Below are 24134 nucleotides of genomic sequence, written 5' to 3'. Positions count from 1 at the left end.
GTGTTGGAAATTAGAAACTGAACTGCCACATGTTAGTGCCGCCCACTGTGTCACTTAGCTTAGTCAGCCAGCTAGCTGGATGCAACCTTTTGGCCTTAACTAGATGAAGCAAATAATATTGTGAGGTGGTCAAAATTGATTGGAAATTACTGGAAATAAATGTTATTGAGGTTAATTATACTGTAGGAACAAAAACAGGCCCATTTTATGTGATTTTAGCTGTTTTTATGATTTTTTAAGAAAAAATCCAGATCCAAAACCAAAACACAAAAATAAAACACGGAGGTGAGGTTTTGGCAAAACCAATCCAGATCCAAAACCAGGGTAGATCCAGATCCAAAACCAAAACACGAGGGTTGGCGCACATCTCTAATAGGAACAAAACAAGTCCAAAATACATGATTTTAGCCGTTTTCATCAATTTCTTTTTTTTTTAAAACAAATTTTTTATTGAAGCGTCAAGTGTCACATTTATAGATATCTCAATGAACAATGATACAAAAGCAATGAACACAATAGTTGTACAGTAGTGTAAGTGGTGTATACTACTGTCTGAACAGCAAAGAGAATAATCCATATATTCACTTTACATATGGGAAAATTGCTATACATAAAAAAAAAATAATTCGAATAGTACAACAAATCATTGTAATGACATAATAGAAATAGAAATGTAAATAAACTGCATAGCTCGCCACCTCCCCCACCACCCCGTACGTCACCAAAGGTACATAAAAAAAGTTATTGAAAAGAAAAAATCAATACTGCAATCTTATCGGAGGGTCATTAGCTGCAAGTTGTAACAGGTACCAGGACGAGTTCTGTAAACTATTATGGATTTGGGAGCGCATAGAGGAGGAAAGTGTGTCTATATAACTTTCCCACATAAGGAAGAATCTCTCAGTTTTAAGGTCCTTATCTAAGATGACTTCAACCCAATTCATTCTAAGCAAGTAATGTAACTTGGCTTTAAAAAGAGAAAGTGAGGGCGGGAGGGGGTTTATCCAGGTTTGTAGAACAGCCTTACATGCCGCTGCACTTAATGCCAATAAGAGGCATCTGCTACCTTGAGTAATACGAATATTGGGGGGAATTATACCAAACAATGCCCATTCCGGCATAAAAGGGACATAGTTAACCAAATCAGCAGTGGAGTAGGCATGCACTTGAAGCCAAAAACCACGAATTATGGAGCTTGCCCAAAGGCAATGATACAAATCTGCTGACTGAGCTCCACACTTACAACAATTTGAGTTTGGTGAGGATCCTATCAAGAAACTCCTATGGGGAGATAAATAGGCTCTATGTAGTTTTCATCAATTTCTAAAGAAATCCAAAAACAAAACAGAACCAAAACACTTGAGAGCGGTTTTCCCAAAACCAAAACACAACGATGATTTAGAAACAAAACCAAAACATGGTGCACATCTCTTGTAATAACATTTAATCAATCATGGAAAAGTTTCTGCAGTACTAGTTCCAGATTAGTGTAAATTAATTATTTTAGTGTAAAGTGTTCAAGCTGACTTGGCTATCAATTTAAAGTCAGTTTATTTTTATGCCTGTGTATAAGTGTACAAGCATTGCACATTTGCTGAACATGGCAGCGTAAAGCAGCTAATTGCCATATCACTCTAGTGGTAAGATGAAGGGGCGATTTGACGGTTGCTGCTCCTGAATCTTCTACACACCTTATCTATGGTTCTTGAGAAATGAATCACGTGAATTTCATCTCCTTGTAATAGCTTTATTTTAGATATTTATTTATTTTGGCGAACACATTGTTTTAATGCGAGTGTAAGTGCGGGGGGGGCGACATTTACGCAGCCACGGGTGGTAATACAAATTTAACTTCCTGCCACTTAAATCTCCATCCATGAAAGGCCCATTAGTATAATCGCATTTTCTGCTTGCTCTACATCAGCTGAAAGAGCAATTCTGCCGTTCTCGGTGACAGGGGAACGGCAGCGGGAAAAGAAAAACGACCAGCTTCATTTGTCCAGGGTTAACTCCTTCACCACTGGACTGGTCAAGCGAAAAAGCATTTTGCATGTAAATTTGCAGCTTGTAATGCCCCCTCCTTTTATCAGGCTTGGGCGACCTCTTCATATCTCCGTATGCCCTACCCTCCTATCTGTGTTCTACACCTTTCTGACAGGTGATAAAATATATATTTCAAATTAATATACTCTGTGGGAGGAGACTTTTCTGTGTGTGTCGCACATCTTCAGAATGAGGTTGATTCTGCTGATATTGCTGTAGAACATTACTGATATTAGTGTGGAACTTGTTCAGGATTGACTAGGAGGTTTCTATACTGATTTGGGTTAATTAGTGTTAAGCAAAACAATATTGCTTTCTAGTATCAGGTTCCAAATCAAATGAAATTCTGAGGTGTATTTTTTATGGATTTTGCAAACTATTACATGAGGTTGGGTACAGGATGCGGACGCTCGGGATCCGGCAGTCAGATTTCCGATACTGGCATCCCGACAGGGCTAAACCTAACCCTCCCTCCCCAGTACCTAAACCAACCCCCCACCACCCCGCAACCTAAACCTAACCTCCTCCCTAGTGCCTAACCCTAACCCTCCCCCTAACCTCACTACAACCGTCAGAATGCTGGTGGTCGGGATGCTGGCACTGGGATTCTGACTGGTGTCGGGATTCCAGCACTGGCAATCTGATTGCTGGCATCCCAACGGCTGGGATTTAAGCTGCATTCCATTAAATGTATTGTTTGAAAATCATGTATTAATATATTATCTTTTTGCGATTATCACATGAAAGGCTAAATGTAATTTGGTGCGATTTGTAAAAATATGTGAGTTTCGCACATGGAATAAAGTGCGCGAACATGCAAAGTCTCATGTTTCTCGCATTCCCGCAACGGCCAAACTGACATCCAGATGTTTTCCCATGGAAAACATATAACTCTCCCAATGTAATAGAGTGCGAGTTTTTAACTCCCACATAACTGCTTTAATAAAGCTCACAAAATAAGTGATGTGCTTCAGGCTAGCGAGTTTAGCCTGAGCAGGTGCGTGTTTTACAGAAGCCTTCACAGATCATTGAGATCCGTGAAGGCTTCTGTGTGTAAAAATTTAATAAAGGGATAAATGTAGGGTGTACAGTAAGTTAAATTGCGAAAACAAACTTGCACCTACTCTTACAGCTTGTAGGTGCGAGTTTGTCCCGCAACTCACAAATGTAATAGGGTGCAAGTTTGACTGGCATGTGAGTTCATGCAGGTTAAATTGAGGGCAAACTCGCACCTTGTAATGTAAGTTTCATTACAAGGTGTGAGTTTGACAGAAGCAGAACCGTGCTTGCTTCTGTGTGTAAAATGTAAAAAAAGTTAAAAGTTAGAAGTAAATCGGCATGGGGTTCCCCCCAAAACTATTTGAGCCGGTCCTGGTTCAAAAGATACAGGGGAAAAATGTGTAGGGCTCCCCTGTATTTAATGAACCACCACCGGGTTCTTGGACCAGTCATGGTTCTAAAAATATGGAGAACAAAATGAGTAGAGTTCCCCCATATTTTTGGAACCAGCACGGAGCACCGCTAGCTGGGGGGTACAGCCAGGGGACACACTTGATTGGTTACCCTCAGATGTAAAATTCATCCCCCCCTAACTAGTCAGCCTAGGTTGGGAATACCCAGGTACTGGGTACCCCGAATAAAGGTGTCCCCACAGGGTACCCAAGGCCTGGGCAGAAGCCCTGGGCTATCCCCAGAAACCCTGGGCAGTTGGTGCCAAGTTGATAGTGTAAAAAATAGTTAAAATAATATTGGCCTTTACAGGAGAAATACAGGTCCCAGAAAGCCTCCTCCCACATGCTGGTACTTGAAGAACCACTAGTACCAACATGTAGGATATTAAGGGTCTGCTGGTACCTCATATTCACCTGTAAACTAAATATTAAAAAAAGATAAGACTCACTCACCGAAGGTTGCAATATTTTATTACACATCACGCACTCACTCACTCACTCAAACTCACACCTGCATTTACACTACATATTTACATTGTCCCCAGCGCTGGTGTATTTCCTTCTCCAGTCGAATCCAGATCGGTACCTGTAAAAAAAACAAAAAATCATACTCACCTACCCCTTGGTTCTGGTCCTGTTTGTTCCCTGTTGGTATCCACATGAATGAACGTTCCTTGGCCGAGAGAGACAAACCTTCACCTTTGCCAATGAGCGGTTACCCCTCATTGACTTCAGGTTACTAGAGTGGATTTCCACCATTGAAGTCAATGGGGGAACCACTTATTGGCTGACATGTGGAGGCTCACCTCTATCAGCCTATGAGCGTTCAGCCAATGCATTTCTATGTGAAATGCAGTGGCTGGAGCATCATTCGGGAAGTACCATCCTTAGAGGTGCCACTTGGATGAGAAGATGGACCCAGCCAAGACTACTGCCATAGCAATCAATTCAATTACCATGCCTTACTACTTTTGGATGCCATGGCTACAAATTTATTCTGTGGACATGAAAATGTCCAGTAACAGTATATTGAATAAATTCAAAAGTTCAAACTGCAGTCCATGATTCACTTTTATCCCCTCAGTGATCTGCAAAAAGTAAAGATACTGATTAGACAAATAAAGGACCCTGCTCTCTGAGAAGTCAACTCATGGCCCTAGTGCGCAAAGAATTGCAAGAGACATATCTGAGAAGTTGTCCACTATCAGGATGCGGCCTGGTATCGGCTGCTACTCAACTCCGCGCTGGCGTCCTTGGGCTTAGGTGTTCAGTTGCTGGGAGTGGAGGTGACTGGTGGCTGAGTTTTCTCCCCAGGGTCTGCTAGGGCTTGTGTGTGTCTTGGTTCCCGTGGTGGCGGGCATGGGCGCAGCCATGTTGGTCGATATCACCTGACTAGTCTCTCCCAATGGTAGTCCTGCGGTCACTCAGCTGATCTCCTGATCCAATGACCAACAGCCTAGGGGTATTTAGGTCTGACTCCATTAACAGGAAGTCTGACCACTTAATTTCTTCATTTACTTCATGTCTTCAGTGTTCCAGTGACTGAGTACTATTGATTCACTCCAGGCTCCCTGTTATTTTCAACTTCCAGTGATTCTCTCTCCAGTGTGCAGTTCAGCTCTCATGCTGATTCCCTGTTTTATATTTCTCAGCTCTCATGCAGATTTCCAGTGTGCAGTTCAGCTCCCATGCGGATTCCCTGCGTTATAAGTGTCAGCTCTCATGCTGATTTCTGGTGTGCTGTTCAGCTCTCATGCTGATTGTCTGTGATTCATGTTTCAGCTGTTAAGCTGATTACCAGTGTTCCTAGTTTCACCTCTCATGCTGATTTCCCTGAGTTATACGTTCAGCTCTCACATTGTTCTCTAGTCTTTCTTGGACCAAGTCTACATCTGGATCTCTGATGCTTTTTAAAGCACTTCCACGTCTGCAACTCCAGTGTTACTCTGAATGAGGCTGCGCCTGGATCTCCAGTTTTTATTACAGCATTCAATGTTTGGACTTGCTATACATTCATCATTACAGCAAATCAGTCTCATGATCTCGCATGTTTCCCAGAGCAAGCCTATGTCTGGTTCATTTCCAGTATTTCCAGTGCCACTCCATTTTCAATGTTTCCCAGTGCCATCCCATTTCTAGTTATTCCCAATACTGTCTCATTGGTAGTAATCTCCAGTGATACAACAGTTTTAGTAATTTCCAGTGTTATTATGTTTCTAATTATTCTCAATGCTATTTCATTTCTAGTATTATATCTCTGTCTTCTGCCACTCCCAGGTACCTGTCCAGAGGGCCATGACCTGCTCACTTGGTGTGGCGAAAGCCAAATCCCAATAGGAGGGGTCACTGGAGAAGACCACCAAGTGGGTTAGAGTCCGCACCTCTGGGCAGGTCTAGCCAATCCTGGGTTTGGCCACAATAGGAAGACATTATCACTGTCAGCCCTGTCAGTTGCTGCTCTACCACCCTATTCCCCTGGTTCTTTACCTCTACAGAGATATCCCTAGTTCCCAGTTGTGACATCCACCATATTTGACTCACGAACTGTATTTGAGCCTAAAATGCATTTGTATGTCAGAAAGCAGCAACCACATGAATCATTGAGTTTATTCTCAGCTTGCAGTAGTCACTGCAGGCAATGCTAATGTAGAATCCTAACAAAATCCAAGAAGAATATGAGATATTGGTCAATCAATTCATTGAGAGAGGTTTCTGGAAGGCTGTAATTACATACTTGTGGATGATTAGACTTCATAATCATTTCTAGAATTTAAAGATACTGTTATTAGAATTCTGGGGCTAGACCAAAGTTTTTAAGTTCCTCCCTCCCTACTGGCCGAACATCAACATTCCAAAAGTACTTATGAAGTTAGTTTAAGAAAAGGAGTAGATTGTCTTTCAGTGTAGAAAAATCAGATTGCAGAATTAACCCAAGGTCTCATGGAAATATGCAGAGTGTTGAATGATCTAAGAAAAGAGCAAACACTGCCTCAGAGAAAGTCATGACGTTCTGAACAAAGATCACAATTCAATCCTAGATGGAATACCTCTAGGAGTTCGGAAAGACAACTCTCAGGGTAGGCCCATATGCCAACGCTGTATCCGCAGTGGATGTGTTGAGTGGAATTGTCAGCAACCAGAGAATTTAAACACCAAGATCCCTAGGGCTGAGAACTACCCTCAGGGGGGAGCCACAGCATAGGTTCACTTCTAGGAGAATGGTGGCATTAGTACATGAGAAAATGCCTTTCACTGGGGTCCTATTTAGCCGATTTGCTAGACACTGGCTTCCAAGTACAACAATACAGCTAACCAAATTTCTGAAACATTGGGAAGATAGCGACATACAGTAGTTCCTCCTCCCCCTGCTTGGTTGAACTTACTTGCCAGTAATGGTCTACAGATCAACTGTCAGGGCTACTGGGAAGCTGATTTGAAAGTAGGAAAGGCTGTGCTTTGAGCGTAGGGGTAATTCATCACCACCGACAAAATGACTACCTTCTCCTGGTGTTATTCGTAATAACTATTTTGCATAATTGCCACAAAGAATTAATAGGTGCCTTAAATAATGAACTCCAAAAGCAGCATGTTTAAAGTTATAATGTCTTCACAGTTAAAATGATGTAAATAGCATTTAAACCACGTCAGCTTTCTGGTGTCCGCAGAGTCACTGTCAACATAGTGACTGTAGACATCCAGACGGAATCCCCAAATTTAAATATCATTCTCTGAGTCACTAACCAGTGATATAAAAGGATTTTCTATTTTTAGATAAATATATCCCTGCAGTAAATGCTCTGTTATGATCTGGTGAATTAGGATAAATTGAGATATCTCGTGCTGTCAGTTGCATTTACATAAATAGTGAGGTCTTGCTATCAGCCGAAGGCTCCAGAGGGAGGAACATTGCTGTATGGGGAGCAGGTCATAAAGAGGGAGGTTGTTCAAAAGTTGACAATTGCCTTACATTTCTATACTCTATGTTACCCACTTATCACTTTATTATAATCTATTTCTATAAAAGAAGAAGTTTGTTTCTTTGTTGGTTTGTTGGTGAATATCTTTCACAGCTCTCAAGGTAATGCTGCCAAATCTTACATAGTTATTTAGTATCAAAAAAGTAATCTATTAGACCATATAGAGACAATGCAACAAAGCGTCAGAGCGACAAATATTTGTTTGTTTGTCCGGATTTACATTCAGGCACCCCTGCACCAATTGGGATGAAACCAACGCGAGGTAGTACAGTTGGATCCTGGCCAGGTTTTAGTGGGGATAGGGTCCCGGTCGGACTTCCCGTTGATGTACGCTGGGGAGAACTTTGACCCGGGGAGCCTGTTCTGGGCCTTCCACTGGATGGATTTGGATGAAAACTTCACAGAGGAGTGGCAATTGGTCTGGGTTGCCTAATTAAGTAGTTGGGGTCCTGGTCAGACCTCATGGCGGAGTGCGCCGGGCAGAACTTTAACCGAGGGAGCCTGTTCTGGGCCTTCCACTGGATGGATTTGGACGACATCACATAATACAACTTAATAACTTCAAGATGTACTTGCCTACTTTTCATTTTTCCTCTCTGGGTGGCGATGGAGGCAGGGTTTGACAATTTGCATAATTAAGCCCCGTCCCCTCGCAGTAAATTGCGGCAAATAGTGCATATTTAAATAGTGGGCGCGGCCAAATGACGCAATTCTTATAGAATATTAAGCCCCGTCCCCTACTCAGGGACCTCTGATCTTTGTGAAAATTCTCCCCATTCTGCCCACTTCACTAGGAAGTGGGCAGGAATGCGGGAGAAGTGCTTACTATACCGGGGGTTCGGGGGGTTACTCGAAAAATTTAGAGCCTCCCGCGACTTCCAGGAGAGTAAGCATGTATGCTTGAAGATTTGAACCCGGGCAATGCTGGGTACTTCAGCTAGTGAATATACAGTATAAATCTTACAATGTGAAACCATGAACAAAATACAGAGGCTTAGATTGGCATAAAATGCAGAAACCATGAATATAATACAAAGGTGAAGCAGCCATTTTGGGTCATCAGTTCTGATCCTACCCAGGAAGAATCCTTGTAAGGTAGCCTTTTTTATATGCACTAAATAGGATTACATTGGGCAGAATAGGCAATACCTGGAAGAGATGACACATAATAGCAGAGATAATAATACTAGGCAAGATCCTTGCAAAATCATCAGTGCCATGAATTCTTCATCAGTAGCACACGCATGGGGAATTTCTGAGTACCTAGATACCTACCAGGCCAATCCATCCCACAGTGCACAATTATTCCTTTCTTTTTTTAAAGTGAGACAGTGAGCTTTGTCTTTCTGTGAGCTCTGAATGGGCAGCTTCCAGAGATGTGTATGGTCAGTGTATGGTGCAAGGTCCGTCCAATGAGGGCTATATCAGCCTGGAAGAATTTGACAATATGCGTAAAGTTTTGAATGAAGGTAATGCGTATTTTGCTGGGAAGGTTGATGACTTAATGGAGCAATTAACTGATGAAAGAAATGTTCATGAACAAACTGAAAAGAAATTACAGAGTGAATTGTCCTCTTTGAAAATGGCATTTGAGCAGCAAGAAATAAAAGACAACCTAGCCCTCTCTTTGGGCACTATCTCACTTCTTGAACCCTCTCTATCAATGGTGCATCTAGTCTGCCAATAACAGTCCTGGTGGCCTTCCCTGTATCATACAGATATAGGCCCTGGCTTCCTCAGCCTGCAGCTTTACTGCTCCAACGTCACACAGTCCGAGAGTTTGTTGTCCCCCCTTGTCTCCTGCAAGGTCCAGACACAGGCCTCCTGGCCCCCAATGGCTCACTTAGCTTCACTGGGCTCTCTGGCTGCCACAATCCCACATAGATTGTTTCCCACAGCAGCCTGACTGGTCTGCCTTCTCATCAGCCCACACCTGAGCTCTAGCCACAAGGCAGCAATTAGGCATCTTCCCACAATGCTTTTCTAGTCTGTGTGGGCAGATCTCCCCTGCCCCACACAGAATCTGCTGCTCACCAGTGCCACCTCTGGTGATACTGCACAAATATATATATAAGTCCAAATGGTCCAGCACTCCTTCCATAGATACAATGCTGCCCCCATGTCTTCTGCAACAATAAGTAAATAGAAAAAACAGGCAGCGGCACTGGGGGTCTTATGAAAACTATTCGCTATTTATTTCAGGGCTATTGTGACTTTCTGTCAAGGTAACAAGAAATACAAAAAACATAATCTTACCTTCATACAGCATCACTCCTAAGTGTTCAACAGAGCCTCGGGAGCCACCAGTGGCTGCACATTACATGGCGCTACCCCCTGTGATGACGTGTTGGCACCCCGCATTCTCCTGTTTCCATGGTGACAGGATGCAGCCTGGCCGCACCTTGCCCCTGAGGCAAAGCATATATTTAATCATAAGTGCTCAAACCATCACCACATTAGCAACATTAACAAAAAGCACACAAGAAAAGCAATTATCTATCATAGTGGGAAGTACAAAGAGAACTGGTAAAAAAAAACTTGCTAATAGACGCATTAAGGTCCCAGATATTGTATCTAAATGATAGATCCATGTTATTAATCAATAGGAATTCATATAGTAATACAGAAACACATTTTTGGGGAACCTACTAGATACAGTATATACATTCAGTCATTGGAACCTGTCTCAATGCATTCCAGCAAATTTTATCATTTAATCCATTAGGAGTAATGGTGTTCAATATTAGGATCCACATAGCCTCTAGACAAAGCTACTGACCTGCTCTATCCCCTCCTCTTAGTGATTTGGGGATATGGTCGCGGATTTATTGCTGACATGCCACCAAACTGCGGCCATTTTCTGCGCAATGTCTTGCGACCGGCTGGTCTGTTGTTTTGCCTGCCAATGCTTACCTTATGGCAGAACAGTGTAGTGCCATCCTCTCCTGCATTGTCCTGGTGGTTTTGCCCATGTAGTAAAAACCACAGGGGGCATATGATGATATAGATGATGAATGAGGATGTACAAGACATCGGTCTCTGGCTCTTGAAATATAACCCACAATCTCTAAACTACTTGGACTTAAGGATAACCATAGTTAATGGAAATATTGTCACCAGTGTCTACTCGAAGCCAACGGATACAAATAACCTGCTACTTGCTACAAGCCATCATTCCACGTTGTTGAAACGAGGTCTCCCCAGATCACAAATGATTAGGGTTTCTAGAATTACAAGTGATCCTCTGGCAGTAGAAGAAGCAATCGATCTTATAATTGCGGAGTTTGGCGACAGAGGGTACAATCTTAAATTATTAAAGCAACAGAAGGAGGAGGTCCTGAAACTAATGATAGAATCTTTGTTACAATCTACATCCAAGAAAAAGGATCCAGTTGTCACCTGGAAAAACTGATATTCAACATCAAGCCCAGTCATACAGCACACAAGTAAAGCCTTATGGCCAATAATTGAATCTGATAGAGAACTACCCCGTTTCAAGGGCCAGAGACCGATGGCATGCCATTTGAGAGGCAAAAACATTAAGGATAAATAGTGAATCATTTTCATAAGACCTCCAGTGCCACTTACAAATCCTGCGTTTGCCCCTGTTCATTCTACACAAGAGAGTACAAGGCAAGGCAGCCATCTTGGCTTCACTGCATAGGCTACAATGTGCAAACTAAGCAATACATATAAATAAGACACAAGGATAAAAAGAAAAGCGACTTCAATGGGTTGTTCATTCTGCCTTTGAAAGTACCAGGCACGACAGCCACATTAGGGCACACTACATAGGTTACAGTGGGCAGGATGAGCAGTTCAGGAAAGAAACAAAAAGTACAGTAGGCCGAAGTGGGCAGAGATTCTAGGTAAGTGGGACTGGGGAATTCAATATTACATGAAATCAGGTCTGTCCATATACTATACTCAACTGTACATGATCTACAATGTGCACAAAATCACACTACAGTATATGCAATGTATTGTATATTTGCTATGAATACAAACATTTCTATTACAGCAGAAATGTATTTGCAGTAGATCAATGTTGCTTCATTACACATTCAATAACTATTTGCATAATCTGCTGCTGTAAGCCTTTCTGCAATGACCACACATTAACATCTTTAGATCAGAAAGGCAATCATGTAATATAACATAAAGATATATTTCTTGATTTAATCCTGGACTGATTTTTTTCAAGTTAGGGTTAGGAACCATTGGAATCACTGAGTGCCACATATAATAATGTATATGTATGGTGCTGTGTATACCTGGCACCAGCATTACCTAAACTAGTCTCTTGTGTACTGGAAGATAGGGAAGTCATTAGCTAAGTGTTTACCTACCTGTTTTTCTTTTATGACAAACTGTGTCACTGCTAATGACCAGCATGGCGCTACTGCTATCCCTTAACAATGCCTCAGAGCTGTTCAAGTGGACACAGAGACAGACAGGTGACAGCTGCTGCCTTCGGCTGTTTGTATTTACCTGCAGGGAGTTTTTACATTTCAAGCTCCTAAAAAGCAATGAGGAGAGATAGGCAGACAAGGTCCTGGTAGAAAATACCATAAATACCTCTACATTGTTTTCATATAATGTCCATTTAGTCACCATACTGTACCATGCGCTAAGCCTGAGGAGAGCATTAAACTTCCATAATCTGGCTATCCGGTGACATTTTAGTGCAGAAAATTAATGTTAATACTTTAGAATTGAAAAGTACTGTATGTAACAGCATCCATAGATTTAGACAAAAGTTCTAATCGTATGAACTTAGGTAATCTCCCTTTCCAATAGACATAGCTCATTGTTAATATCATGTTTTCTAAATATTTACATTATACATATGCCCAGCTGTATCTCACTTAACTAATATGCAAGTGGAAAACGAGCTTACCAATGCAGGACAGTAAGCTTGCCTTCAGAAATCTTGTTGTCCCCCCATTACCTTGCAGTTTACAGTATACAACATTACCACACAACTTGCTGGTACCTATCAAACAAAGTAAATAACGTCCATAACTTTATTGCAATTAATAAACAATATTATTGAAAGTATGCCCCTTAGGTTTTACTGAATTTTGGAGGCAAAGAAGGATGCTACAAAGACTCAGCTCCAGCCACATGATTATTAACCAATATTAAGGAGCGACTGATACGCCCCCCCCGTGGGCAATGTAAGTTGAGCTGTGAAGACTCGCAACCCCTAAAATACAGCATAGTACGAGCGCGTCCGCAGAGACAGATGTCCAAAGTCCTCCCATAGAGGTAGGCCATACTAGCGACCCGTCAAAGGGTATGTGCTCCACAACGGTTCCTTACAGCTTACGTGGCCGCTGGTTTGTAGCACCTTCTTCCCACCTCCAGGTTCCAAGAACCACAGCCTGCCACCCAAATCAAAACACTAAACCAAATCCACAAAAGAAAACACCTCACCCAAAAACACATCTAACCCTAACTCCGACAAATGCATCCTATTAGGATGAAAAAAATGTGCATTTTCCAAGCGTAAACGGGAGTGCCACACCACCAAACCACCAGACCCGGAAACAAAACGTGAAACTGCCTTATTGATCTTCCTGTGAGCTTTATCCAAAGCAAAAAGGTCCCTTGAACCCCTCCACACATGTCGAGGGACAATTTCAGACCACACTAAGTGCACCGCAAGCCACTGAGAGAAAAGGGTAACCAAGTCAGCCTTTATCCACTATATTAAATCAATGCCCCTGAACTGCCCAACATCGTTGCCTCCAAGATGAATCACCAATCAGGACGGGCACCCCCAGCACCACTCATACTGAAACAGAAGGTCCAACAGAGCCGACTATCGCAGACCTTGGAACCCCAACCACCGAACCTAGTGACCACCTAACAACAAGGATGCCTTTCTAGCCAGCCCATGCCTCTCAGCCCAATAAATAAATGAGTGGCCAACAAGCCACACTTGCTCAGAAGACATGGACAAAGCTGTAAAAGTAAACAAACAACTAAAAACGTCAGTATCAGTAAAATATGATAACAGACAAAGTGGTAACCAAGAAGGAGATGTTAGTAGAAATAGCCAAGTGAAAAGGAAAATAAAAAAAACCTCCTGTGAGCTGTAAGGACTATAAGCAAATTGAATTGAGGCCCCCTCAGATGAAAAATTTTAAATCCCTTCACATCTCCACTTTCTGAATGCTAGCCATTCAAAAACTGGCGGTTAAACAACATTTCTGGGCAGAAAAAAACACAACTTAAAGCGTATCACATCTAACATACAGTACGATTTAGAAGCGGATGATTTCCACCGACCAATAGCTTGGATGGCAGATGGAGGTAACCCGCTAGCCACCACGCAGGTAGCAGCCCAAACACTGAAGGAGTGCCGTATTGCGTAATGTTAAAACCCATCTGCCCCAAACCGTGCCTTTTTGCACAGCAGCAAACTGAAACTTAGTCAAGGGGGAGGAGTCACCATGCAACAACCATCGGGAGCTGCCCAGTGGTCGCAGCCCTGAATACAAACCAGCCAAGTGCAAAGGGAAAATCTCAGCATTAGAATCAGGTTTGATGGTCACCCAGCGCCCCGACCTAACTGATCCATCTTAGAATGGGGGATTTTACAAAGGACAGCCCCGGCCTGAAGCACCATGTACTGATACAACAAACCAGAGTCAGCAGACCCCTTTCTTGATGCTACTAGTTCGCTAACCCAGCACACGCCAAAGAAAGCTAACATAAATGATAACTGAAACAAAACAGCTTCAAAGTCGCCTCTTTAGCCCAACCCTTAAGCGCCTTAATCAGCACAAAAGACTTGTGTGGTTGTGACCACGATGAAAGCAGGAGAAAAAAGAAATCAATGCTAGAGCAGAAGACATGGCTGCTTTAGACTGACCCCACTGATAATGGCCCAGAACAAACCCAACCAAGTACTGATTTAGAGACTTACCTGCAGAATGGTGCCTAACCTGATAAGCTTCCCAGTCGCGCCATGCAGCCTCATAAACCCGCAAAGTAGACGGAGCCAGGGACCTCAGTGCCAGCCCCACTATTTCGACTCGACAATCTGCCAGACAGAAGATGGACAAGTCCCCCCAATCGGATTAGCCTCAGGGGCCATATGCCAAAATCTATCAAATTGAAAATGGGACAGAGCATCCGCTATCCCATTCTCAATCCCCAGAACATGTCGTGCCAGAAAAACAATATTGTCCCTCAAACACTTCAAAACCAGAAACCTCAACAGTCAGAAGGGGAATGCTGATTATTAATTATGTGCACCACTCCCAGATTGTCACATGATTAGACAACCTATCAGCACACAATTCCACTGCCACTATTATCAGAAAGAGTTCCAATAACAGCAGATTGGATTGAAAACCACATGATAGCATGACGCAGGCCATGGAGCAGTACGCCATTCCCCATGAAAGAACACAAAGCCAGTTGAACCAGCAACATCGGTAAACAACTGTAACTCAACATTGTCAACTGGCTCCAAGGGCCAAAGCAGCTACAAATTAAAATCAACCAAAAACAAAGCCCACACACGCAGGTCATTCCGGATTTCATGCAAAAGCCAGACACTGAAATGCGTGTTGGAGACCCCGCAATGGCACACTAAAGCTTACAGCAAAACACCTGCCACATCGGTATGATCCAACATGCAAAATGAAAAGAGCCAAGGACCGTCTGTACCTGCTGCAATCTGACCCACCGGGTCAGATTGCTCTATATCCTAAATAAGTTACGGATCTGAGATCTGTTTCTACATTTCATGCTTGCTCAAGCTGTCCAGATTGCCGGCCCTCTCTCCTCTGTGATCATCTTCTGTTGTTTCCCATTTCCTGACAGATTGATTACATTCACTTCTCACCTCTTTAATTCCTTCCACTCTCTACCCTGTGATTGGCTCTTTGCCCCTGTTCACTCCTTTCTTAATGGCTTCTGTCACCACTCCTCTCTGATTGACCCTTTGCCCTTCCCCTCTACTTTCTTATTGGCTTCTGTCACTACCTCTCTCCTCTTCTCCTCTTCTCTTTGATCCCCTCCCTCCTTCTCTACTCATTTATTCATGTGCTTCAATGGACTTAATAATGACACATCTGAGGTAAAGTACTAAACTTCAATTATAAGTATGAGATTAAAAAAAGTAACTGCTTTGCTATGAGGTGTTCCCAGGCATGACAACAAAGTGTTATTTGAAAAGTCTTTTAATAAATATTAGGAGACCTGATATAACCAGGAGGGTGGGTTAGGGTTAGGCACCAAGGGGAGGGTTAGGTTGAAGATTATGGTTAGTAAAAAAAAATAACACGTCGAACATTTTCATGTTGAACTATTGACCCTGTCAACCATTTGTACCTGCTGACCTCTTTCCATGTCGACCTTTTGTGTGTTGATCTTTTGTCCCTCTCGACCTATTGTCTATCTGGGGCAGGATGTAATAGAGTTCGAGTTTTTAGTCATTTCTAAACTCGCACATTCTTGCACATTTGTTTTGATCGTGTTTCCCATACAACTCGCGCGATGTAAAGGGGTGTGATTTTTTTGTCGCCAAATTGCAATTTCGCATGTGTGTTCTCGCGAGAATACAGATCCGGAAGTATGCGTTTTTTTGTACCAACCGGAATGCGAGTTTCATTTAGTTTTCTGTCGAGTTTAAACAAAGTCACTCATTGGCGCTCCAAAGTCTCCTGATGCCTATCTCACACACCCTATATAAACTCCTATCCTCCATTGTGTCCTTTGAAAGGTATTGAGGAGTTTTGTGAAGGAGTGGTGAGAGAGAGTATAAAAAAAGCCTACAATTGTATTGTTATTGTGCTGCAGCATGGCATCCAGAAAAGCAAGGAGGGTAGCCAGGATGGTGGAGGAAGAGGAGGAGGAGGTTGTACTGCAACCTGATATTGGTGAGGAGGTGAGCAGTGAGGAGGTGAGCAGTGAAGAGGTGGAGGAGCAGGAGAGTGTGGAGCAGGAAGCGCAGGAGCTGGAATCTGAAGCACCCCCAGCCCCTGGGAAAACATGTAGTGGGCATAATATATACGCTTCAGTTATGATGAAAATTGCGCCCTGGTCCGTGCAATAGTACCTGTTTTTCCAAACCTACTTGGGGCACAGTCACAGTGCGGTGAAAGGAGATGTGGCATAACATCACTGATGTAGTGAATGCAGTGAGTGAATACCGGCGTGACCTTAAAAATATCAAAAAGCACTATATTGATATTAAAAGGAACACAAAAGAGAAAATGGCTGAGGAGTATAGGCAGCGACGCATGACAGGAGGAGGACGAGCAGTGAGAGTTCACTTCACTCCATATAAACAGGAGCTGAGGCCGGTTTTTGCTCCTGAGGTTTTTCCAGGTCCACATATTGTAGACACTGACCGGCCAGCAACCCCTAGGCGTCGTGGTGAGACAAATGTTACTACTTTTCACTGTCTTTTTTTAAAAGTATTGTAGATCCCATTTTTTTTTTTCATTTTAAATGGTGTAGTGGGTATGCACCTGTAGGCACTCCCATGATTAGGACATATTCAATTTGGGCCCGTATTCAATTTGATTCGCACCCATGATACTATTCCGCCTCATGGACTTTTTGCCTATTTCGCCTGTATAGCAGGCGGAAAAGTATCGCAGGGACGCGCAATACTTTTCCGCCTCCCAGACTTTCCGCCTACTTCGCCTGTTTTGCAGGCGGAAAAGTATCGCGGGTGCGAATCAAATTGAATACGGCTCATAGTGATCCCCCATGTCAGTGTATCTTTTGGGGGGGTGTCAGGCTGTTTTACACCAATCTGACAGGATTTTTCGCCTGTTTCAGTTTTGGCGGGTGTCCTTTTTGCGTCCTTTCAAATTCAGTACGGGCCATTGTTTCAAATTTATTTGTTTTTGTCTAATCTCATTTTTTTATATTTTATTAAAACACAGCTGCTGCACCAAGGAGGTCAAGAACTCCTAAAAGACCTCGCATGGAAAGGTCAATGGAGCAGGCTGGTGAGTTAAGCCAACGTTTCAAAAACCCACTTACACAGTTTTTTTCTTTTTTTAAGTTTTGAATTTATAAACAATGTCACATTACTTAATTAACCTTAGTATTGTGACATTAAAGTCTACAACAATAGAAATCTCAAAATTATGTTCTACATATATTATTTATTTTAAAGTATTAATTAAAAGGTAATGATAGAGATTTGTACACATACATAGCCTCCTTGCATGTTAAACAGGCCTTATAATTTTTATGGTTATTTTTATATTATAGACATTTTAATTGTAACAATGTGTTTTATTTGCACATCAATGGAAAAAGAATACACAAGCATCTTCTGCTGATTCCAATGATATGCAGCATTCCTATATTTTTTTGACAGACAGCGGGTGTATCTGCATGCCAAATGCCATGTTACAGTATTATAAGCGATGTCACTGTAACGTAGCATTTATCATGCAGATACACCTGTTGTGTCACTTTATTGCAGTCACTACTCAATGTACCTGTTTTGTTTTTTATATATGTGAAACTCAAACTCAAAAATTAATCCTAACACACTTCTAAACATTTTAGTTCTACTAGATTTTATTTAAATTTTTCAGGACCATCAGGAGTTCTGTACCTCCACCGCGGACCACACCACCAGCGTCTAGGGTCCCAGGAAGTCATTTTGGCTTGGTGGCCTACACGTCTGAGAAGGAGGAGGAGGCTGAGGCAACAATTCCTCTTAGTCCTGTGGAGGCAACAAGTCAAAATCCACAGCACAGCACCAACAGCCACCAACACAGCAAACAGCACAGCCAGCCACCCACCCCCACTGCAGATGAGCTGGCTCAGTCCCTGCACACCTTCCGTCAACATCAGATGCAGTACATGGAGATGCAAAAAATTCAAATGGACAGCATCACACACCAGCTCAGGAAGCTAAATAGGACCTCCGCAGTAGCCCAGGGGACCCACACCCGTATGGCTAGTGACTTCAGTAGGCATCTGGTGGAGCTAACACAGGCCGCCAGAGACCAAAATGCTGCCATACGGAAACAAACACAGGCCGCCAGAGACCAAAATCCTGCCATATGAGAGCAAACACAGGTCTTTGTGGCATTACAAAGGGAGCTGGTGGCACAAAGGGCCCTTAGGGAAGTGCCATCAGCATCTACACCAAGCTCACAAGCCACCAGTCCCCAAACGGCCTCACCAATGAGTCCCCCGAGGCGAAGGGGTAGAGGCTCATCTGCTATGAGAAAGGAAGGATCAGTCTGGCGCTGTCACTGAGCAGCTGGTTCAATGGAGGGTGTCAACCTCCCAATACAAATAAAAAAGTGATATAAGGGAATGAACAGCGCTGGTAGGCCTAATGACTATAAAACATGAAATAGAAAAGGTAGTGATAATAATGAATCTAAACTGATTAAACCATATTACAATAAATGCAGAGTAAATATGACAATCTAGCATACAGTATACATATGTAAGTATTATATTACTCTATACGGCTTGTTTGAGAAAGTAATAGCTATTTAATGCTGCAAATTCACATTAAGGGTTAAAAGCATATAAATCAGCTGGAAACTTAAACAATATGAATCCAGACAATAAAAACAATAATAATAAAACATGAATGAATATTGAACTAATGAAAAATAAAAATGATGTAATAAGTATGTTTCACTGAGCTGGACTAAGGTACATTCCCCTTCACTACCTATGTCATGGCTTGTTGTGTAGGTTTGGATGGCTTGTTTATGTTCCTCCATTCGCTGAAGCATATAAAGGTAGAATTCCACCTTGTTACTACCTCTTGCTTTAGTTTGTGGCATGGCAAATTGAACATTTCTTGCAGCCGCTGAAATCTTCTACATGCAGTTGCTGAAAGGTGAAAATATCCGAAAATTGTTTGGGCCACAGACCGCATTTCCTGCATGCACCTGTCATTTTAAAATAAAAATTGCACAACCACATGGAAACATGTGAGAAGAACATGAGACATGTAAGAATTCACCCAGCTGTAATGCTCTCACAATATTTGTGTCAATATCAGAAAATGACAAATCCTGATGACAGTCTAAGCAGTGTAAGCCATTTTGCTATGGCATCCCTTCATTCTTACAGGTTGACACCGGTATGCCTCTTAGTGAAGCCGGTGATACAGAGAGTAATCTGCCTAGAAATGAGCTGGCATTTTGTGTTACATACTGCTGCTGAAGGTGATACACCCACCTAGTGGGCTTTCACAGTTATGTAATAATTTGCTTGCCCAGTACAGAGGGTACAATTACATTTTCTAGGCCAAGAGTGTCCTGGTACAGGCAAGGAATTTCTTTTCTAGTAAAATGAAACAGAGATGGAATTTGGTAGTGGGTACACAGGACCTCAATTAACTGTCTAAAAACAGATGCATTAATGGCAGATATTGGACACAGATCTAATGCTAGTATAGTCGTCATGACTTCAGTGATCCACTGTGTAACTGGGTGACAGCTGCAAAGGATTGTTTCACAGTCAATTGTTTTTGAAACAACCACTAGAAGTCTTCTTGGTCTCCTTCTGGGATGAAGATCCATCCCTAGCAGCAGCAGGCTTAGCCCTCAAGGATTCTTCTGAGGAATCTGGATAGGGGTGGACTCAGTTAGCCTTAGCAAATTGGACTACCCCTGATCATTAATAAGCAGATTGATAAGGAAGATGTTGGCAATGGGACCAACCTGAGAGAAGAGAGCTAGCTGATGCTGAACTGTTTGTTGTTATTACTTTAGCAGTATTTTCAGATTTTGCCAAAAACTTTTCATGATATGCTGTAAATGATGTAACAGGGAGTAGGTTTATAGATGGCTAACATCTCTGCCTCTACTTACTTTGGCTTTACAAATGCTACAGAAAGTTTGACAACTGTTGTCAGGATAAGAGGTGGGGATTTTTTCATCTTATGCCAGCATGACAAAGGCCTTCTTCTTCTTATCACAGGAAAGAATTGCCTCCACTGGCACCTCACTTACACAAACAACATCCTCATCATCACCATCGTCATTAACGGCATCAGCTACACAAATATCCCCCTTATCCTGTTGCACTTCCTCAGTAGCATCCTCGACTTCTGTGTCAGCAAAGCTCCTCAGAGATTTGTGACATTTCAGCATTGATTTTCCTGGTTTAATTTTTTTGACACCTCTTCTAGACTCTGAGGGCCTGGCTCTGTAAGGATCATATTTGCAACGCTGCACGCAGGCAGCTTTCCGATTGCGATCCCTGCAGATATGGTAATTACTTAACCGAGCTGCATTGTTCAACGCTGCATCAGTTAACCTGCATACCATCGGCTGGCTGTGGTGAACCATAGGGTTCCGCAGCCGGCCACCGCAGTTTACAGGATGAGGCCAGGAAATCTCTGTCAACCGACGGAGATCCTGGCCTCTTCCCTCCCCCCAATGGTGGTGACATGCCTCCGTTTCAGGTAATGGAGGCTGTCGCTGCCCCCATCCCCATCTCCAAATGGCAGCAGACTGTCAATCACTGACAGTCTGCTGCCAGTTTGCAAGCATACTCGCAGACCCGTTCTGCACATGCGCAGAACAGGTCTGGTGCCTGCGCAGATTCCCAAACATCGAGGATCTGCATTCAGCAGTGCACTTGCGTTCAGCAGTGCACTGCTGAATCAGGCCCTGAATAAGGAGGTCTTGCATCGTCATGTGAGGCATAAGAAGGTGATAGCAGCTACAGAAACACAACTCATAATTAAAGGCCAAGACCATTCCTCGCCACTGCGTGTGGTATATGGCATGCTGGCAATTTTATATTTTCCTGCAGGAAACTTTCCCTATAATAGAGGTGTAATGTAAAATATTGTTTTGATTTCAGATGCCCTGACTTAAACCCTCCATGCCTTTGATTGATTGTCGTGATCCATATTGACTCACAGTGCTGATATTATTAACACGGTGACCTATTGACCGCTAGTGTTCTTAAACACTGTATAACCCTCCCCCTCTCCCTACCCTAACACTCCCTCTTTATTGCCTAACCCTAACTCCTCCCTAGTGCCTGAACCTAACCTCCCCCTCCCCACACCCTAAACCTAACCCAACCCCCTTAGTGCCTAACCCTCCTCCTAGTGCCTAACCCTAACCCAAACCCTCCCCCCAACCCCGTTACTTACCTTCGGCATCCCGGCGGTCGGGATGCCGGTGCTGATAATGTAAGCGTCGGCATCCCGACCACATCCCGTGGAAATCACTGCAAGGGGGTTTCATTTTATAACCATACTGGAAAGGGTGAAGGTACCCATTTGTTGATCAAATTGTGCAGGGGCAAGTGCTAGAATCCCCCTTTTTCTATTAATGCTAGTCAATTGAATTACATTTTGAGTAGGGATGTGCGCCGGACCATTTTTGCCGGATTTGGATTTGGTTCTAATTCGTCGTCCGGCTTTGGATTTGGATTTGGATTTGCCAAACTGCGGTGACTGGCTTTGGATTTGGATTTTTCTTCCTAGAGTATTATTAACCTCAATAACATTAATTTCCAGTCAATTTAGACCATATCACAGCTTATAATATTGTTTTCAACATTATTGGCCAAAGGTTGCAGTGAGCTGACTGGTTACTAAGCGACAAAGCAGCGGCACAACGACACAGACACCACAGTATAAAGCACATCTATGACACATTGCCACACAGCAGTGGCAGAAATGAAAAGTAGTGCACCCACCCAGTGGGGTACGGCCAGCAGAGTCACAGTACTTGTTTACATAGTGGGCTACGGCCCTAGGAGTCACAGTGCACAATCTTATTAGCATTACACCGCACATAGGGCCTGATTCACATTACACCATAAAGTAGTGTCTCTTATTTATGTTACGACACACAGTAGTGCCCCTTTTACACAATGCCCACAGTAGTGACCCTTTTACACAATGCCCACAGTAGCGGTGTCCCTTACACAATGTCCCCCAGCAGTGGTGCCCCCTATGCAGTCCCCTTAGTAGTAGGGTCCACTATGCAGTGCCCCCAGTAGAATGCCCCCCAGTAGTATGCCCCCCATTAGCAGGCCCCCCCCAGTAGTATGCCCCCCATTAGCAGGCCCCCCCAGTAGTATGCCCCCCATTAGCATGCCACCCAGTAGTATGCCCCCCCCAGTAGTATGGCTCCCCAGTAGTAGGCTGCCCCAGTAGCAGGCCCCCCCAGTAGTAGGCTGCCCCAGTAGTAGCCCCCCTGTAGTATGGGCCCCCCCTGTAGTATGGCCCCCCCTGTAGTAGGCTGCCCCAGTAGCAGCCCCCCCCCAGTAGTAGTAAGCCCCCCCAGTAGTATGGCCCCCCCAGTAGCAGGCCCCTCAGTAGTATGGCCCCCCCAGTAGCAAACCCCCCCCAGTAGTATAGCCCCCCCCAGTAGCAGGCCCCTCTGTAGTATGGCCCCCCCAGTAGTATAGCCCCGCCCAGTAGCAGACCCCCCCCCAGTAGTGCAGACCCCCCCAGTAGTATAGCCCCCCCCCAGTAGCAGGCCCCTCTGTAGTATGGCCCCCCAATAGTGCAGATCCCCCCCAGTAGTATGGCCCCCCCAGTAGCAGACCCCCCCCAGTAGTATAGCCCCCCCCAGTAGCAGGCCCCTCTGTAGTATGGCCCCCCCAGTAGTATTGCCCCCCCCAGTAGCAGACCCCCCCCAGTAGTGCAGACCCCCCCCCCAGTAGTATAGCCCCCCCAGTAGCAGGCCCCTCTGTAGTATGGCCCCCCCAGTAGTATAGCCCCCCCAGTAGCAGACCCCCCCAGTAGTGCAGACCCCCCCCAGTAGCGCCCCCGGACCTTTGACAAGTAAAAAAAAAATAAAAATAAAACTTACCTGATTCCCCGCTCCCGCGCCGTCCGCTCTGTCACACGCTGAGGAGGGAGCCGGAAGACGGAGCTCATGTGTGAGCTCCAGCCGGCTCCCTCCGTGCAGCAGCCAATGAGAGTCTGTGTGACTCTCATTGGCTGCTGTAACAAACACACAGCTGCCGCTGGCGGCTGTGTGTCTGTGTAGGGCAGAGCGCTATCACTGCGCTCTGCCCTACACGCGAGGAGACCTGATGTCGGATTCTCTAGTGAGAATCCGACATCAGGCGGCCGCCGTTCGGCCCCGAACGGGGATCCGAGTCAGGCGGTGAACACCCGAACAGGGTTCGGGTGGACTCGGATCCCCAATGTTCGGAGCGGTTCGGATTCCACAGAATCCGAACCGCTCATCTCTAATTTTGAGTCTCTGTTCGTGCTGTAGATTGCCACCAGAATTCAGGTACTATGGGGTCTATGTACTAAGCAGTGATAAGAGACAGAGTGAAAAGAGATAAGTAAGTGATAAGGTGCCAGCCAATCAGCTCCCAACTGCCATCTCACAGGCTGTGTTTGAAAAATTACAGTTGGGAGCTGATTGGCTGGCACCTTATCACTTTTCACTCTGTCTCTTATCACTGCTTAGTAACTAGACCCCTGAGTTTCAGTTCAAATTACATTTATCAAAATGTATTTCTAAACCTGAGAGAGGAGAGAAATACAGAGATAGATAGACAGACAGACAGACAGACAGTGTTACAGAGCCGTAGCTAGACTTTTTGGTGCCCTATGCCAGAAAGAGCATTGGCGCCCCCCTCATTTTTCAAAGGGACATAATGCACCCAAAAAAGGGGAATGGCCTCATGTGGAAGGGCCAGGGAAGAG

The 24134-nt window shown here is 43.9% G+C and overlaps 1 long non-coding RNA gene across 1 annotated transcript in view; it reads left to right on the top strand.

Moving 5' to 3' along the window:
- Positions 1–19224, top strand: part of LOC148534607 (uncharacterized) — a 76184-nt gene extending 56960 nt beyond the window's left edge. The window contains exons 2-3 of the long non-coding RNA XR_015877207.1: positions 17389–17454; positions 18055–19224. This is a non-coding gene — a long non-coding RNA (uncharacterized LOC148534607). The remainder of the gene's footprint in view (positions 1–17388; positions 17455–18054) is intronic.
- Positions 19225–24134: the final 4910 nt, after the last annotated feature.

The sequence above is a fragment of the Taudactylus pleione genome, unplaced genomic scaffold (genome assembly GCF_031769625.1).
Source record: "Taudactylus pleione unplaced genomic scaffold, aTauple2 ptg000065l, whole genome shotgun sequence".
NCBI lineage: Eukaryota > Metazoa > Chordata > Amphibia > Anura > Myobatrachidae > Taudactylus > Taudactylus pleione.
The sequence above is the reverse complement of the archived record's forward strand: the minus strand, read 5'-3'. Positions and strand labels throughout refer to the sequence as shown.